At 38.8% G+C, this 19,928-nt stretch overlaps 1 protein-coding gene across 13 annotated transcripts in view; it reads right to left on the bottom strand.

Annotated features, from left to right (window-relative positions):
• LOC126298956 (glycoprotein endo-alpha-1,2-mannosidase) overlaps nucleotides 1-19,928 on the bottom strand; it is an 86,871-nt gene that overhangs the window by 55,222 nt on the left and 11,721 nt on the right. Inside the window, exon 1 of one of the 13 annotated variants that reach the window (XM_049990562.1) lies at nucleotides 14,717-14,780. The exons of the other annotated variants lie outside the window; for them this stretch is intronic. The gene's annotated coding sequence lies outside the window, so the exon portion shown is untranslated. Of the gene's footprint in view, nucleotides 1-14,716; nucleotides 14,781-19,928 lie in introns of those variants that run through there. 13 annotated transcript variants of the gene reach the window in all.

The following is a 19,928-nucleotide window of genomic DNA, read 5'->3' as shown; positions in this document are numbered from 1 at the left end:
TGTCGGCTACATCATTTGCAGTAGACACCACCTAGTTTTTCAGCCAGTATGTCGAAACCGAGGACAACAAACAAACAAAGAAACAAAGCATGTGAGTGTCATCGCAACTGATTTAGGGAAGTCATGGAAAACCTAAATATGGATAGTTGGACGGGGGTTTGAAACACCGTCCTCTCAAATGTGAGCCCCTCAACCACCCAATAGTTTTCTGTGCCACACTACATTGAAGTGAAACATTTAGACCTCAGAAGATATTTGGATGTTCTTGTTTTTAATCTTTGAGAGTGTCTCCAGTTGGTCTGCATTTGAGGCTGAGTGTTGTAGATGCATTAAACAGTAACTCCACCTCAACCCCTTGCTGCATTTGAAGTTGAATTGTTCTTACAGAGATTATTTGAATTTCAGAAACTAAATTCTAAACACACTCCACACAACATAAAATGTCATACATTCAAATCCAATAATTGTTTTTGAAATGTAGAAGAATTTTGGCAGTAGGGAACTGGCGAGACAAAGACACCTATGTACAAATTCGGTGCTTCTGGACAGAGTGAATGGAAATAATAATATTTTAGACATGTGATATTTTCTTGAACACTCGATAGCTATCCTCATATCTCTAGCAGAGACACTGACTTCTTAGCGTAATGGCAAGTGCAGCTGTAGAGAGGGGGTAGCCTCCCACCATCTATGTTCCTAACTCAAGAGGTGCCAAACAACAACCATTTTAAAGCCATATTAAAGTGAAGGCTATCACTCTCAATGGATTTTGTATCTCTTAGACACGCCAACTTCAAATTTGTAATTATTTTTGATAAGCCTCTATTTTTGTTCTTAAGTGTATTATTGTCATTTTATTCCAATTGTGTTAGTAGCATTCGAATGTATTGTTATTTTTCTAGCTTTGGAAATGAAAGTCATCATGATCGGAAGCCTGTGTAACACTCAGATACGATGACAGCAAATTTGTAAGTATTTTTGCTCAATCTATAATTTTCTTCTTAGTTCCATTTATGTGCTTTTACTCTAATTATTTTAGTAAAACACCAACTAACTATTAGTTTCATCCATGACAGAATCAGACTGGCATTAGAGAAACATCTTTTTGACTTGAATGAGCCAGCTGATCTAGCAAGAGGCCACCAAATATAGTTTGATGGTATGGATGGGGATGAAGTGCATCCTGGAGCATCTTCATACAATTTAGAAGAGGAAGATTGTGACACTGATGCAGCAGAGGACACTGAAGAGTGGGAGGAAGACTTACAAGATGAGCAGAGCTGCACAGATGTGGACTCTGTTGTTGTTGAAGAAGAAGAAGAAGAAGAAGAAGAAGAAGAAGAAAAGCTGAAATTCTATGTTTATCACCAGAAACAGGGAAAGAAGGTAATAGAAACATTTACTTGGGAGAAAACACCTAACAGTCAACAGATGAAAACTGCCAAGCACAATCTAATCAAGCGCCAGCCAGGTGTAATTGGAATGGCCCGAAATATTGAAAAAATTGTCAATATGTGGAAGTAGAATCAAAACTGGGTCCAAAGTTGCAAATTTTACTTTTTTATTCACTCGATGACCAGTTTTGGACCAAGACTCATTTTCAAATCATCATAACATAGTCGAAAATGTCATTTCCAGAGATGTGCAAATTTTTGATACGGCTTTCACATCTTCAAAAGTGCCATTTTCAACTATGTTACAATGATTTGAAAATGAGTCTCAGCCCAAAACTAGCAATTGAGTGAGTAAAAAAGTAAAATTTGCAGCTTTGGGTTGGTTCTTCGTTCACCTGGTTAACAGAAGTTGCTGATCCACAGCTACTCCAGCATGCTGGAAATTCATAAACATGTGTAAGTGTCTCATTGACAATGACATGGTAGATATGATTATTACATATTCAAATCAGTACACCGACAGCATCCCACATTATTTACAGCCTATGTTTACATGCCATACTGATGGGACTGAAAAACAAAGACTGCTGAATTACTAATGTAACACCTTTTTTTTCTGAAAGCAGGTTGGTTATATTCAGAATTCCTATACACCACATTACTTCCCACTCTTTTGACTGCAAAACTCTATTTCTCAACATAATCTCTATTCAATGCAACGGCCTTACGTCGCCTTACTGGGAGGACCTGAATGCCTGCATTGTCCACTCTATTGGATGTCAGAACCAAAGTCTTGCTGCATCCAGATCATCCTCGTCATCCACAGACTGCTTCCCATAGAATGCATCCTTCATTGGGACAAACAGATGGAAGTCAGAAGGTGTGAAATCTGGGCTGTAGGGTGGATGAGGAAGAACACCCCAGCGAAGTTTGTCAGCTCCTTTCAGGTGTGCAGACTTGTGTGAGGCCCTGCATTGTCATGAAGGAGAAATTCATTTGCACTATAGTGGCAACAGCACAACAAAGTCATCTCTTCAATTCCCTGTGAGTAGCACAATACATTTCAGAGTTGATCACTGCACCATGAGAGAATATATCAAACAGAATAACCTGTTCAGAGTCCTAGAAGACCATCGGCTGATGGTACGGCTTTGAACTTTTTCTGCAGAGGAGCGGTGATGTGGTGTCACTCAATGGATTGGCATTTTGTTTCTGGCTCGAAGTGATGAACCTACGTTTTATTGCATATTACAATGTTCGAAAAAATTGTCATGGTCAACCTTGTAATGAGCAAGCAATTCTGCACAGATGGCACATCATTGTTCTTTATGGTCTTCTGTTAGGCAACGAGGAACCCAGCAGGCATACACCTTGGAGTACCCCAACTGGTGGTGTCCAGTTGAGCAGCAAGGTGTTTGATTGTGATCCATCGATCACCTTGAAAGAGAGTATTCACAAATTTCAACATTACAGGAGTCACAGATGTGTGCGGCCGGCTGGCACATGGGCAATTGGACAGGTTTGTGAGACCCTGTTCCAATGTGGCAGAGACCTCTTCCCAACAACACTTTGTGCTTTTGTTCAATACCAGGTCTCTGTAGACAGTCTGGAAGCACTTATGGATATCTGAGATGCTCTGGTTTTCCACCGCAAGAAATCCAGTAACAGTTGTCTGCCTGAAATGCACTTCCGTTACAGACGCCAGTTTGAAGGCTACATATAGAGCCACCACCTATCAGGACTTCATGAAAATACAGGGCTGAAGAAGGATTGATTATTCTTCAATGTCCCATAGCAAAGTCCACAGTTTTTTCAACCAAAATTGCAAAGAAAAAAGAAATGTGTTTGGTTATATAATGAATACCCCTCATACATGCCTTCATAGGCCTTTTATACATGGCAGGACATTATAAAGGTGGAAGAAGCAATCTTGATGAGTTGTGGGATAAAAATGGATTTGGCATACGAATATTCCATTAGATGATGTCCCTCAATTCTTATTGAAAACTATGAAACTTTATGATAGAGAAAGTAGACTACAAAGGAGAACAATTGACTAATTAGGAGCTATTCATGATTTCTTTGAAAAGTCTGCAAACAACTGCAGCACTTGCAGTTGTGTGGGAGTTGATGTCACAACTGATGAAAAGCTAGAAGCCTTTAGAACCAGATCCCCATTCACTCAGTATATTGCATCAAAATACATGAAAAAAATATTTTCAGTTGTCAATTCTACAATGTTTTATACCATCAGACTGGAAATTTATTCTGGTAAACAACCAGAGGGACGAAACTTCCTGGCAGATTAAAACTGTGTGCCCAACCGAGACTCGAACTCGGGACCTTTGCCTTTCGCGGGCATGTGCTCTACCAACTGAGCTACCGAAGCACGACTCACGCCCGGTACTCACAGCTTTACTTCTGCCAGTACCTCGTCTCCTACCTTCCAAACTTTACAGAAGCTCTCCTGCGAAGCTTGCAGAACTAGCACTCCTGAAAGAAAGGATATTGCGGAGACATGGCTGAGCCACAGCCTGGGGGATGTTTCCAGAATGAGATTTTCACTCTGCAGAGGAGTGTGCGCTGATATGAAACTTCCTGGCAGATTAAAACTGTGTGCCAGACCGAGACTCGAACTCGGGACCTTTGCCTTTCGCGGGCAAGTGCTCTACCAACTGAGCTACCGAAGCACGACTCACGCCCAGTACTCACAGCTTTACTTCTGCCAGTACCTCGTTTCCTACCTTCAAAACTTTACAGAAGCTCTCCTGCGAAGCTTGCAGAACTAGCACTCCTGAAAGAAAGGATATTGGGGAAACATGGTTTAGCCACAGCCTGGGGGATGTTTCCAGAATGAGATTTTCACTCTGCAGCGGAGTGTGCGCTGATATGAAACTTCCTGGCAGATTAAAACTGTGTGCCCGATCGAGACTCGAACTCGGGACCTTTGCCTTTCGCGGGCATGTGCTCTACCAACTGAGCTACCGAAGCACGACTCACGCCCGGTACTCACAGCTTTACTTCTGCCAGTACCTCGTCTCCTACCTTCCAAACTTTACAGAAGCTCTCCTGCGAAGCTTGCAGAACTAGCACTCCTGAAAGAAAGGATATTGCGGAGACATGGCTGAGCCACAGCCTGGGGGATGTTTCCAGAATGAGATTTTCACTCTGCAGAGGAGTGTGCGCTGATATGAAACTTCCTGGCAGATTAAAACTGTGTGCCAGACCGAGACTCGAACTCGGGACCTTTGCCTTTCGCGGGCAAGTGCTCTACCAACTGAGCTACCGAAGCACGACTCACGCCCGGTACTCATAGCTTTACTTCTGCCAGTACCTCGTCTCCTACCTAGCTCAGTTGGTAGAGCACTTGCCCGCGAAAGGCAAAGGTCCCGAGTTCGAGTCTCGGTCAGGCACACAGTTTTAATCTGCCAGGAAGTTTCATATCAGCGCACACTCCGCTGCAGAGTGAAAATCTCATTCTGGAACCAGAGGGACCATTCCAATGCAGTAACAAATGCACAGACCTAGTACAATGAAAGGTTACTCGCGTAACTAACACAGGACATAATGCAATGGCTGATGAGTGGTTTAGTGACATCACTCTTCTTCAATCCTTATTGGCAAAACATTGCCTGCTTTTTGAGGAAACACTAAAAAAGAGCAAATGGGAGATCCCTAAATAGATAAGAGAGGTGAAAAACAGAACTTTTACAGCCTTTTTGTATTCCATAAAGAAGAAATGCTAGTTTCATACAAGTCTCAAAATGAAAGTAAAAATAAAAATTTAATACTCATCTCAAGTTTACACAAGGAAGACTGAACTGATAAACATACTGGTGACAAGAAAAAGCCTGAAATGGCAACTTACTATAATGTATATAAGACTGGAGTAGATACAGGTGACAAAATGTGCTCCACTCACAGTGTCATCAGTGGTACTACACGCTGGCTGATGGTTTACTTTTCAGTTTAAAATATTGCTGGAATCAATTCTCAAGTTATTCATATGAGAAACAGAGTCAAACAACTCCAATATCAGCTGTTTCTTAGAATATTTGGAGGAGAAATTATTGATAATCACTTGAAAAGGTGGTCACTTATGCCTTGTTTATCTCACTCAATTTCTACAAGAATTCATGAAATCTCATCTGAAAATTGACAACCAGTCATTCCTCATGCCAATCCGGTGATCACTGACAGTGCAAATAGGAAGTGTTGCCAGCCCTGATAGGCCATGAAAACAACAAGATCGATAAAATATACCTGCAAGACATGTGGACAGTATTTAAGCCTGCAACATTGCATTTTTGTTTCTGCTGATGGGTGTGACACAGGAAATAAACATAATGAAGAAGACTGTGACTAATTTTGTTCTTTATACTATTATTCTCCCCTGTTTTTGTATTTAAACTTCAATATTGCAGTATGTTTTCAAAGTATAAATACGTCTATTTACATTTTCTTTCTTTTACAAGATTTTGCTAGCTGTTTAGCAGTTTTGTGGCTATTAAAAAAGCAAAAGGATGTACGTGTATTTATTTACCACATTGTCCTAAAATACTTGTGTAAAAAGTGGATATATATTGTAATTTATGGCATATATCTGACAGACATAATGAAAATTATGTAAGTTTTCTAATGATAGCACTTGAATGTTAATAGCGTATTAATCAATTGGTATTCTGATAAACAAGAACAAATGTTAACCATTAGCATATCAACAACATCTAAGTCATTAGAACAAGGCACTAACTTAGTCCAGTAAGGATCTGGACACCAGCCAAAAACCAGACTATGATTTCAATCCAACTTCTGTCCAATGAGTCCAGCATATTAACCAATTCCTAACATCAATCTGTCTGTAAAACAGTTAAGCAACTGTGTACCATATCAAGATACACAACAAAACAATTTCACAAAAAATATTTCCAGAAAAGCTGAAACATGCAACCCTCAGATGCCTTTACATAGAAGGTAGTAAAAGAGAGATTAACAATTACTGGCCAGTGTCACTACTTATCTCCTTCTTGAAGATAACGGAAAACAATTACACAAGCAAGAGAAATAACAATCCTATCCAACAATAACATACTTAGTCAGTCCCACTATGAATTTCAAAATACATTTTTCAGTTTGCAAATCAGATTATATAACATTTAAATTACATAATAGTTCCAACTGGTATTTTTTGGGGGTTTGGCAAATTAAATATGATTATATATAATTCACAGTATTCTTCACCAGAATCTCAAAAAATATATCATCACAGACCTTGCTAGTAACTGGTTTTCATCCTAATTAAAGGCATGCAAAGTGTCACATTAAGAATGCCACAAAAAACACAGTGAAACAGCATTTTCATGGTGAGGTACAATCACTACATATGTACCAAAGCAATCAATATTTGGTCCACTATTCTTCTCGTTATATATACATAATTTCAAATGAAACTATATGGTTTCAGAGACCTTTCCAAGACTCGCACATCTATGACGTATACATGCAGACTGACGCGACAAACGGAAATTTGTACCAAGGCCAGAATTTGAACCCAGGTCTTCTGTTCACAAGGTAGATGCACAACTGCATGAACTACCCTAGCACACCTCCCTCCTCAATCCAAATTACCATTCACACCTCAGACCACTTGATACTCCCCCTAAACTCGAGTAGCATAGCAAAGGCTTTTAACTGTACTGGGGTAGCGCCTCACCTTCAAATGAAACTATGTGGTTCCAGAGACCTTAGGGGGAATACCAAGTGGGGTGAGGCATGAATGGTAATTTGGATTGAAGAGGGAGGCACACTAGGGTAGTCCATACAGTTGTGAAAAGCCAGTGTGCCCGGAAGACATAGTGGTTACTGCATCAGCCTAGTGAGATGGAGAACTGGGTTCGAATCCCAGCCTTGGTATGACTTTTCATTCATTGCTTCAGTCTGCAAGTACACATATATTATTTGTTACCATATACCTGAGAAGTTGAAAAATTTTCTTTGCTGATGATGCAAGTATTGTAATCAAACCTAATCGAAAAATCTGAACACTTAAAAACGTAAATAAAAATGTCTTAAAAATTATTAAATGGTTCTCTGCAAGTGTACTGTAGCTGAAGATCCAGTTCTGTACTACAGAAGGCTGGAGATAACACATGTGAGAAAATTAATAAACGAAATAGAATAGTCTACTGTATATCTATTTCTGATGTTATAAGGCTAAACTGTTCCAAGTATGTAACAATAAAGGCTCACTGTACAACAGCTATAAACTGACTGAGGTAGAGCATTTGTTAACATGCTGGCTTCAGATTCGTGTGAATGAGGTCTAACGCTCTTATTCAACCATTCTGATTTAGGTTTTCCTAAATCATTTCATACAACAGCCTGGCTGATTCCCTCAACTGGGACATGGCTGATCAACTAAGTCTATCTTCATTAACAACATCTGTATATACTTACATGTCTATATGTATGACATGCTTTTTTGTTGTATTAATGGAATGGTCAGTATTCAGGGATGTGACAGGAATGATCATTCAGAGCAAAAAAGTCTAGTGAACATGGGCTCTAAAATGCATATCTTAATAGCTAAGAGCACTTGCTCAGTAGAAGAGATGTGTTTCATAGTATTGCAATGAAGAGTGCCCATAGTTCTTAAAACAGGCATTTTAGAGCCCATGTTTACATGACTTTTTGCTTTGAATGACCATTTGTCTCATATCCCTGAATTCTGACCATTCCTCTTGGAATGCTTTGTATAACTGTAAAAAAACGTCCATGTAATAATAAATTACTATACCATACTAAACTATAATAACCTGAACTGTATGTCATACATTAAATATCTTATCAGAGGTCTAAGCTTTGCAACTTCTGAACAAACCTGATATAAAATTGTCAAAAAGTTGTTTTTTATTCAGAATGTCTTACAGCATTATATTCTGGAACAACTATTAACTAAGGGAGAAAGTGTACCTTGCACATAAGCAAGTAATAAGTATAAAATAACAAGTCCACTGCCGAACTTCTTCCAAATAGCTCTCTGAACAAGACGAATTTGATAAATGATGATAATACATACATTTTTCAAGAAACAGATAAACACCCATGTATCAAAATATAATTACTTAAAAATTTTGAGGAAGCACAACGGTAGGTGAAAGAATGATAATTAAGAGTGAGTGATGATAAAATTGTTACATATTTCATTACCAAGAAATGCCTTTCATAAATGGAAGTAGCTAAAGAGAACTAATAATAAATAATGAAAAACAAAAGAAATTTAAAAATGAAACATGATTTTCTGCAGTATAAAAGTCAGTATAGTGTCAGCATAAGTGTTGGTCAGCCCAGTCAGTTCATATTTCTTAGATCATTTGAATGATTTCTTTTTTTTTATAAAGACGATAAGAAACAAGTCAGTTTACAGGGTACATATACTAGGCACTGGATGGCATTAATCCAACCAACAGAGAATTTTTTTAAGTGCCTAATACATCACATAGTGAAGAGAAAACAGGTAATAGATTTTTAAAATGTATACATACTGCAAATACTGGTAGAAGAATTCTAGAGGCTGTTTCCACGATAATGATGATGATGATGATGATGATGATGATGATGATGCAAACATTCTGATATGACAGAGAAGAGTAAATTTATCGATTGCAGATAAAATAACATTGGTCTGAAAATGACTGAGTTGAAAGTTAAAAGCATAAACTAAAAAATTCAAATTTGCTGTTAGTACACTGACAATAATGAAAAATCCACGTAAGCATATTTTTTTCATTAATTTAATGTATCAAACTAACATAAGTGACATAGCAGTCAGTAACAATGATGTTGAAAATCAGCTTAACTGCTAAAAATCTAGAAATCCTCAGGCTCTGATGGAATCCAAGGCAAGTTCAACACAGAATTTGTGAGTGAATTAGCTTGACTTTTGATTATACACTACTGGCCATTAAAATTGATACACCAAGAAGAAATGCAGATGATACATGGGTGTTCATTGGACAAATATATTATACTAGAACTGACATGTGATTACATTTTCATGCAGTTTGGGAGCATAGATCCTGATAAATCAGTACCCAGAACAACCACCTCTGGCCATAATAATGGCATTGATATGCCTGGCCATTGAGTCAAACATAGCTTGGATGGCATGTACAGGTACAGCTGCCCATGCAGCTTCAACACGATACCACAGTTCATCAAGAGTAGTGACTGGCATACTGTGACGAGCCAGTTGCTCAGCCACCATTGACCAGGCGTTTTCAATTTTTCAATTGGTGAGAGATCTGGAGAATGTGCTAGTCAGGGCAGCAGTCGAACATTTTCTGTATCCAGAAAGGCCTGTGCAGTCATGCATTATCCTGTTGAAAAGTAGGCTTTTGCAGGGATCGAATGAAGGGTAGAGCCACGGGTCGTAACACATCTGAAATGTAATGTCCACTGTTCAAAGTGCCATCAATGCGAACAAGAGGTGACCGAGATGTGTAACCAATGGCAGCCCATACCATCACGCCAGGTGATACGCCAGTATGGCGATGATGAATACAGACTTCCAATGTGCGTTCACCACGATGTCGCCAAACACGGATGCGACCATCATGATACTGTAAACAGAATCTGGATTCATCCGACAAAATGACATTTTGCCATTCGTGCACCCTGGTACGTCATTGAGTACACCATCGGAGGGGCTCCTGGCTGTGATGCAGCGTCAAGGGTAGCCACAGCCATGGTCTCTGAGCTGATAGTCCATGCTGCTGCAAACGTCATCGAACTGTTCGTGCAGATGGTTGTTGTCTTGCAAACGTCCCCATCTGTTGACTCAGGGATCGAGACGTGGCTGCACGATCCGTTACAGCCATGCGGATAAGATGCCTGTCATCTCGACTGCTAGTGATACGGGGCCATTGGGATCCAGCACGGCGTTCCGTATTACCCTCCTGAACCCACCGATTTCATATTCTGCTAACAGCCATTGGATCTCGACCAACACGAGCAGCAATGTCGCGATAAGATAAACTGCAATCGCAATAGGCTACAATCCGACCTTTATCAAAGTTAGAAAGGTGATGGTACGCATTTCTGCTCCTTACACGAGGCATCACAACATTTCACCAGGCAACGCCTGTTAACTGCTGTTTGTGTATGAGAAATCGGTTGGAAACTTTCCTTATGTCAGCACATTGTAGGTGTCATCACCAGCGCCAACCTTGTGTGAATGCTCTGAAAAGCTAATCATTCGCATATCACAGCATCTTCTTCCTGTCAGTTAAATTTTGCATCTGTAGCACGTCATCTTCCAGGTGTATCAATTTTAATGGCCAGTAGTATAATTTACCAACAGATCCTGTGGGCAATGATATGTTCTCTGCAACAAAGTGAGCGTAGATCACACCAATCTATAAACAATAAAGCCCAACTAATCAATAAAACTACCATCCTATATTCCTCACATGTATGTAATGGAACCTGAAAGCCTATTTTGAAGTCAAATAATATAAGATCTACATAGGACAAAATAACCTTCTACGTGAAAATCCAAACTGGTTCCGGAAACACTGAACACGCAAAACTCAAATCGTGCTCTCCACACACAATATCCTCAGTGCTATGGACAGAAGAAACCAGATTAATTCAGATTTTACAGACATTCAAACAGTTTTTAATTTGTAACTACACTGAAACCTTATAAAGTAAATACATTCCCATGGAATACTCGACCAGATTTGGAAGTGACGTGCAGGATGTAGCACATTAGACCTATTCTGTGCAGCGAGCTATCTACAGACTCAAATAATACATGCAGTACCAAAGGGGAGTGTAATAGTACTGTTGCTGTTCATGTTACACATTAATGACTTATTGGATAGCATTAGTTGCAATGTGAGGTTTCTTGCAGATGATCCAGTTATCTTTGACGAAATAGTATCCAGTGAAAGTTGCAGTAATAATTCAGTCTAACAAAATACCAGCCTAGTACAAAAACTGGCAACTAGCTCTTAATGCAGAGAAATGAAAAATTGTGTGCTTCATGAAATGAAAAACCATTATTTGACTACAGGATTAATAAGTTACAACTATAATCACTTTAAATATTTAGGAGTAACAATATGTATGTATATAAACTTGAAACACCAGACAGGTTAAGCAGTAGGCAACGTAATTGCAGCATATTGGGAAACTGCAGTTTGTCTACATGAGAGATTGTATAAAAACACTTGTATAGCCCATACCTGAATACTACTCAACTACCTATGAGACTAATGGGGGATATAGAGTGTACTGTATAGAAAGTTGTAATTAGTAATTCAACCAATACAGTCCAGGGACATAATACTGACTCGGGAGACGTCACATATGGCTCTCCCCAAGGCTCAATCTTATGTCCAATATTGTTCCTCATATCTGTAAACAATTTTCCATCTAATATACAAAAAGCAGAATAATTCTTTTTGCAGATGACACTACAGGGTGATTCAAAAAGAATACCACAGCTTTAGGAATTTAAAACTCTGCAACAACAAAAGGCAGAGCTAAGCACTATCTGTTGGCGAATTAAGGGAGCTATAAAGTTTCATTTAGTTGTACATTTGTTCGCTTGAGTTGCTGTTGACTAGGCGTCAGCGTCAGTTGATGCTAAGATGGCGACCACTCAACAGAAAACTTTTTGTGTTATTGAGTATGGCAGAAATGAATCGACGACAGTTGTTAAGCGTGCATTTCGAACAAAGTATGGTGTTAAACCTCCTGATAGGTGGTGTATTAAACGTTGGTATAAACAGTTTACAGAGAATGGGTGTTTGTGCAAAGGGAAAAGTTCTGGACGGCCGAGAACGAGTGATGAAAATGTAGCACGCATCCAGCAAGCATTTGTTCGCAGCCCAGGAAAATCGACTCGCAGAGCTAGCAGAGAGCTGCAAATTCCACAATCAACTGTATGGAGAGTCCTACGAAAAAGGTTAGTTATGAAACCTTATTGTCTGAAATTGGTTCAAGCACTGTCTGCAGCTGATAAGATTAAAAGAATCGATTTCTGTGATTTTATCCTTGCTCAAATGGAAACAGATGAATCTTTCATTTCAAAGATTGTGTTTAGTGATGAAGCAACTTTCCACACTAACAGGAAAGTCAACCGTCACAATGTCTGTATATGGGGCACTGAGAATCCACGGGAAACAACTCAGTATGAACGTGACTCGCCTAAGGTGAACGTTTTCTGTGCCATTTCAGCCAATAAAGCTTTTGGTCCCTTTTTCTTCGAAGGTGCTACTGTAACTGGGGTACAGTATCTGGAGATGTTAGAGAATTGGCTGTTCCCTCAGCTCGAACAAGAAGCACAATAATTCATACTTCAGCAGGATGGAGTGCCACCACATTGGCACTTATCTGTCCGTAACTACCTGAACGTCAACTACCCGAGGCGATGAATCGGCCACCAGGCAGCCCGTGACAGAGCACTTCATCACTGGCCTCCAAGAAGCCCTGATCTTACCCCCTGCGATTTTTTCTTATGGGGGTATGTTAAGGATATGGTGTTTCGGCCACCTCTCCCAGCCACCATTGATGATTTGAAACGAGAAATAACAGCAGCTATCCAAACTGTTATGCCTGATATGCTACAGAGAGTGTGGAACGAGTTGGAGTATCGGGTTGATATTGCTCGAGTGTCTGGAGGGGGCCATATTGAACATCTCTGAACTTGTTTTTGAGTGAAAAAAAAACTTTTTTAAATACTCTTTGTAATGATGTATAACAGAAGGTTATATTATGTTTCTTTCATTAAATACACATTTTTAAATGTGTGATATTCTTTTTGAATCACCCTGTATTATTGTAATCGAGCCAAGAATAAACAATGGTACAAAAAGTTCTTTACAGTACCTTTGACTGGTCTTCTGGGAATTGTCTTGACCTCAATTTTAGAAAGACACAATATATTCAGTTCTACACACCGAGGGGTACTAGAGCGATAAGTGTAGCACATGGTGAGGAAATGATAAATAAGGTGGAAACATCAAAATTCTTAGGTGTCCACACTGATAAGAATTTAAATTGGAAAAACAACATTTTGAAACTCCTAAGACAACTTAGTTCAGCCACATTTGCACTTACAATCAATGCAAACTTTGTGGAGAAACAAATCAATAAATTGACATATTTACATATTTTCATTCAATAATGTCATATGGAATAATGCCCTGGGGTAACTCATCTTTAATGAAGTTAGTTTCCATTGCACAAAAATGTGTTGTAATAACAACAGGTGGTGCTCACCCATGATCATCTTGTAGACATCTGTTTAAGGAGTTGGGCTTTCTGGCTATTGATTCACAGTATATTTATTCCCTTATGAAGTTTGTTGTAAATAATGCATTACAGTTCAAAAGGAACAATGATGTACATAACTACAACACCAGAAGGGAAAATAACGTTTATTACTACACAATAAGGTTGTCTTGAGCACCAAACGTGATGCACAATGCTGCAATAAAAAATTTTATCGCTTATCCAGTGATATAAAATGTCTGACAGCAAAGTAAAATTTGAAAAAACTGAGTAAGTTTTGCCTTGACAACTCCTTTTGTTCTGTAGAAGGGTTTCTGTCATAGTAAAGTGTGAAAGGTGGTGGGTATGAGTTACTGACTCACATCTGTACATATTTTTTTTCTGTAAAGAGAGAGAGAGAGAGAGAGAGAGAGAGAGAGAGAGAGAGAGAAAGCCACTTCGAAATGTTCAGAATGTAACCATACATACAAACTAATTTGCAGTGTGAATTTATAATGACTCATTCCACATCACTGCAATCTATTGTGCAAAATGATCCATGGAACTTGTAACTAACTAACTAGAAATAAAAGTTATGCTAGTGGTCACAGGATGCTTTGAATGGTGAGAAGGTGTAACAGAAATGCTGAAAAATCTAAAGTGGAGCCCATTCCAAGAAATACACTCTAGATATCACGATAACCTAGTTAGAAAACTTGAAGAACCATCTTTCAGTGCAGAAACTATGAATAGTCTTCAATCCCATATTTATCAGTCCCACAGAGATTGTGCAGATAAAATTAAGCAAACAACAACTTACATACAAGTCTACATGCAATTGTTCTTTTCACACTTGATCTCTGAAAGGAACTGGAAAAAACTTTAACACATGCCACAATAAAAAGTACCCTCTATCACACACTTCACATGTAGATGTATCTGCACGACTTACATGAGGTGCTACATAACACAACAGTTGCTGAGTGGCATCCTACAGCTTCTAGGCATACATAACATTGAAGCACAAATTTCAGCCTTACCTGTACAATCATGACATTGTTCTAACAACCCTGGTACTGATTGAATAAGGCCACAGCTAGATGTAAATTGAGGCAGGAGATTCTCTTCAGTCTTGACGGATGTCTTGAACTTAATAGTTTGCACATGACCCCACAAGAAAAAAAAATCTGACTTCCTGACCCAATACACCTTTACACAATCAACTAACAAATGTTCACAAACAACATGTACAAAGTGAGCTGGGGATCTTATCATATAACAGTCACTTGCAGCACAAATATCAAACATCAAGTGGAATACTTTTCAACAATATGACGAATACATCTCTCAGAAACATAGTGAAAACTGGTCCAACTATGCCTGGAGGAAAAAGATATAGACCTATTAACCAGTCGCTGACTATGCCCATTCACAAGCTCACTGTAAAACTGTGTTCATGGTTCATCACAACTGTGGCATGGGGATTCTCAATGGACTATATGTGATCACTGAGCACTCCCTCTCTAGTTAAATATGCTTTATCCAAGGAAAGTACATATTCAGGAAGAGAAAGAGCAAGCATACAGCACTGCAGAATCCTTTGGCTCAACATGACATGTAGACTGAAGTCAGCAGGAGTTAGAGATTGCAGTTTTGGTGAACTGTAGAGGTACAGTTACTGATCCCATATTACTTTCCACACAAGACTGTGTGTGACACCCATTTCACAAGCAAATGTTTGATAAATTATTGTGGGATTCTTATCAACAAGTGCAAGCACTTCTTCTTCCAAGTGATAAGTTGAGACATTTTGTTGACCACTTCAGTCACTGTTTGTTTCATTTAAATGTTGGAACAGTTTCAGAAACAGGGTGTGCACCATATAGATGTCTTGTATGTGGGTACTTGGCCCACTACAATCTTTCAGCTTTCCTACAATTTCCATTTGTTTATGCGTACCTTGGAAGATGTTGGAACAGTTCCAGAAACAGGGTGTGCACCATATAGATGTCTTGTACGTGGGTACTTGGCCCACTACAATCTTTCAGCTTTCCTACAATTTCCATTTGTTTATGCGTACCTTGGAAGATGTTTCCATACAATCAATAAACTGAGATGGAGTAAGGATATAAATCAACAGAACTTATATGAATACACTTCCTTTTCGTGTTGAAATTGTTTTGTTTTCTTTGACTGCAGGCAAACTTCAAATAGGAACGGAAGAACTGTAGAGAGAAATTACAAAAGAGGATTGCAACGCAACAGTAGTATGACTTACCTGGCATATAATAGTGTTGAGAGATGAATAGATTAAATAATTTTATTCCATACATACAGCAATTGAAAGTCAGGCATGAAGGAACTCTCAAAATAATAAACAGAAGAATGCAAGTGGTTTTCAGTTCATTTGATAAATCAGAATACTGTATTCAAAAGCAAATTATGAATGAAGCTAAGAAGGAAAGTGGCTATTGCTTTCAGCATTAGTGCAAGAACCACCCAGAAATTTAGAGCCAAAGGAAGAAAATCTTATGTGAACAACTGAAAAGGAAAAGGAAAGGAAAATCAATAAGAGTAAAGACATGTTGCAAAAGTCATGATCAATGTTTTGAAACTTAAATCGAGTGGTGCTGAACTAACAGTAGATTTCTCACTGGAAGATAGTCTACAAAAATTCTTTGTGAGATTCATCATAACAAACGACCATATTGTCTAGTGAAAAAATGGGACATAATACATGAGAACAGGAAAGATAAATAAGAATTTGTAATTTGTGATGCAGCCTAGTACAAGGAATGAAACTTAAGAGTTTAACATTTCACTGCAATCAAGGTCATCAGAGACTGTATACTTCCTCAACTGACAAGAATGGGAAAGGAAATCCCCCTTGGCTTTGTTGAAGGAACAACCTTAAGATCTAGAAAAACCCTTTGTTCAACATTAGGTATGTATAACGATAAATGTCTTTGAGTTCCAAAATACCTTATTTCAACACTGAAGCACTGGTCTTTGATATCATTATGCCTTTTGCCTGTGTGGTATCCAACATCTAAGCTGTGTGAAGGACTCATAAAATTGTGATAGTGACAGGAATTCAATGTAGACAACAGGTCATTAGTAAACACAAAGATAACCAAAATATAGCGACCATTTGAATTATGACATCATACATCATTTTCATGTGACTACAAAAATGGCTGTGAGAGAAATTGGTACATTCACTACTAGAAAGGCTGGCTGTGGTGCTCCATGGATGAGCTGCATTCTCAATTTTGAAGAGGGCATCCTTTGCAACATGAAAAAAACTTGACGATGACTACTCGATATAGTGCCCATGCGGTGGACTCCTGAAGAGCACACAGGTCAGAGCTCATTGTCTCCACTGTGTGTCTAATGTGAAATGGGTGATTTGAAAGTGATCCAATCTCTAAACTTATTTTACATCCAAATGGTATACTCCCGGGCATGGATTCCTTATCAGAACTTTATCTACCAAGTCCCCTCTGCAACCACTGCAAGCCTATAACAGAAATTGTGAAATACTCTGCATACTCTGAAAAACACTGTACATACAGTGCACTGTGGAGGGAACTTCTCACCAACATTAGTGCCTTTCTGTCCAGTTCCATTCTCAATATGCTTCAAGACATGTTGTAATCCCTCTTATCTTATTCTCATGGTCCCTTCATGTATTATACAATGGATGCAGCAAAAGTGTTGCATACTCTTCTTCGCATGCTTGATCTTTAACTTTACCTGACAAGATTCTTCCCAAGAATCTCCTTCAAGTACTCAGTGTATATATGTTAAACCCTAATAAGTTTTGTAATTGCATGTTATGATCCCTGCAGTGTGTATCTGAATTTTTTTCAATGTCTGTTTTTATGCCCAACTGAAAAGCAGTCTAAATGCTTGAACAGTATTCTATAATTGGTCACACTATCATCTGGAAAACTCTCCCCACAGAGGCTTTAGACTTTCCCACGACTCTTCTAACAAATCTGAGTCTTCTATCTGCCTTCATTACTACAGATTTCATATTCATTATGCACGTTAAGTACCACATGTGGAAATGCTACAAAAATGTACACTTCAATTAATAGTGCCTATAGGGCGACTACACAAGTGACGTTTAGGGGAAAGAGTGATGGACAAAAAATGGGGGAGGAAAAGAGAGGGTAAGAGATACAGCGTTTCCTGACATAGAGCTTTGGTTTCAGAGCTGATTTACAATACTCTCCCCTGATTTGTTTGTTTCTTGCACAGTGTCTCCACTAATCAGTGAGTTGTCATCTTCCCATGTAGCATTTTTTATACTAAATGGTAATATGAAATTATTAAATTACAAAACTTCCCAAGCATTGTGAGAGTCTACGCAGCTTATATAGAAACAAAGTACTTGTTATTTATCTGCAGTTCTTACCCTCCTTTGCTATATTCAGACTTTTAGTAAGCTTCATGCTTTTGGAATTCTCAGTCTAAGACTAAGTGTCAATGTGACAACTCTTGGATGCTGTCCCTTTAAATTAAAAATGTGAAAGGACCAATTTAATCTGTCACATTTAATTTTCTATATTGAAAACTGATAACTAATTTATTATGTCTAACCTAAATGCTTTTTATGGGGAAGTTGGAATTGACAAGTCAAAGTACTAAAACTGGTGTAACCTGTTAAAGCTTTCCACTAATGAGTGGTAAATACCATTTTTCAATATCGGTGATATGCTACTAACTACAGGTTATTCCACATACATTCAAGCACTGTCTGAGCCTGGCCTCAGTCATAACACGATGTCCTGTTCCATTGATTGGACAATGTGGAAGCTGGAATATTTGTGTCAGCCAAGAAAAAACTACAACTGTTTAGAGTGACCTCGGAAAGGAGTCTGAGATAATAAAGTGCCATTTACCACTTCGGACAGGTGTGCCAGTATTGTCTGCTCACATAGTTGTACACAATTCTGCCATCAAAAACAACTCATAATACCATTATAGACTCACTGGTGGTGTGTGCTCTTACGTTGACCTTTGTGAAATAACCATAGGTCTTTTCATTAGTTGTCAGTTTTCTGAAAACAGGATGCAGTATGCTGTTCACATACCCAGCAGAAATTATAAATTGGAGAAAAAGGTCAATCCAATAATTCATCATGTGCTAACTGTGTACCATACTCCTATTTACACATCATGCAGAAGTTTCTGATATAACTAACAAGGAATTTTAGAACTATTTGTCAATTGTTCTGGGACATCATATATCTTGATAAATGCAACTGTGCCTCATCCAAAATAAAAATAATACTAACAATTCAGGATGAACCTGCCCCAATGTGCACAAACTGCAGTACTTACATCACACAATAGTATCTGAATTGGTCAGTTGGTGCCATATCATTGCTTTGTAAGGTTTCATTTTAAATTTGTGCTTAGTTCTGTGAGCAGGCACTAATGGCACAACTGACTGAAGTACTAACTCATGTAAGAGTTTTCCCACACTTCTTTTCCAGGCCACTCCAAACTAATCCAGTTAATTCACAGCTAAAATCAACACATCACCTACAACACTGCCCAAGCAACAGGCCACAGCATCAAGTGGTGACTAGAGCCAGGTCAGATCAGATCAGATCACTATTGGTTCCTATGCAACAGAGGAGACAGTGCTTGTGTCATACATGAAACACCTTGTATTACAATGGTGTGCACATAAGAAGGCAGGGGGTTGGGTGATGTTCAGTGGCAAGGAGCAGTGTACCACATTATGCTCCAGCCAACAGCACCATTCTGCTGAATCAACCTATAGCGCACACATGCGTGTGTGTGTGTGTGTGTGTGTGTGTGTGTGTGTGTGTGTGTGTGTGTGTGTGTGTCAACCTGTAGCGCACACATGGGTGTGTTTGGAGACGTAAAGCAAGCACAACAAGTATTATGTTAAGAAGCGACAGCAATAGCTTTCCGAGTACATCAGTTCTGTTAAATAAAGTCAGAAGCAGAAACAGTGGCTAGGTCTAGCACTTACCACAGCATTGCCAGTCACCAGGGTAGGCAATGGATGGAGTGTGTGATGTGAAACAGACAGGGAGCACACTGGCAATGCTGCAATCTATTCTCTGTCTCTGTCTGTGCAGAATGCATCACACTACCACTGTCTTATAAGCACCCTACAATAATATCTGTGTCAAATATTTTGATAATCATTTTTAATACATGGTTAATTGGCTTTATTTGTGAAGGTCAGAAGGTAAATAAAAGCAC

This window comes from Schistocerca gregaria, chromosome X (genome assembly GCF_023897955.1).
Source record: "Schistocerca gregaria isolate iqSchGreg1 chromosome X, iqSchGreg1.2, whole genome shotgun sequence".
Classification (NCBI taxonomy): Eukaryota; Metazoa; Arthropoda; class Insecta; order Orthoptera; family Acrididae; genus Schistocerca; species Schistocerca gregaria.
Note: the sequence above shows the minus strand (reverse complement) of the source record. Positions and strands in the feature narration are given on the sequence as shown.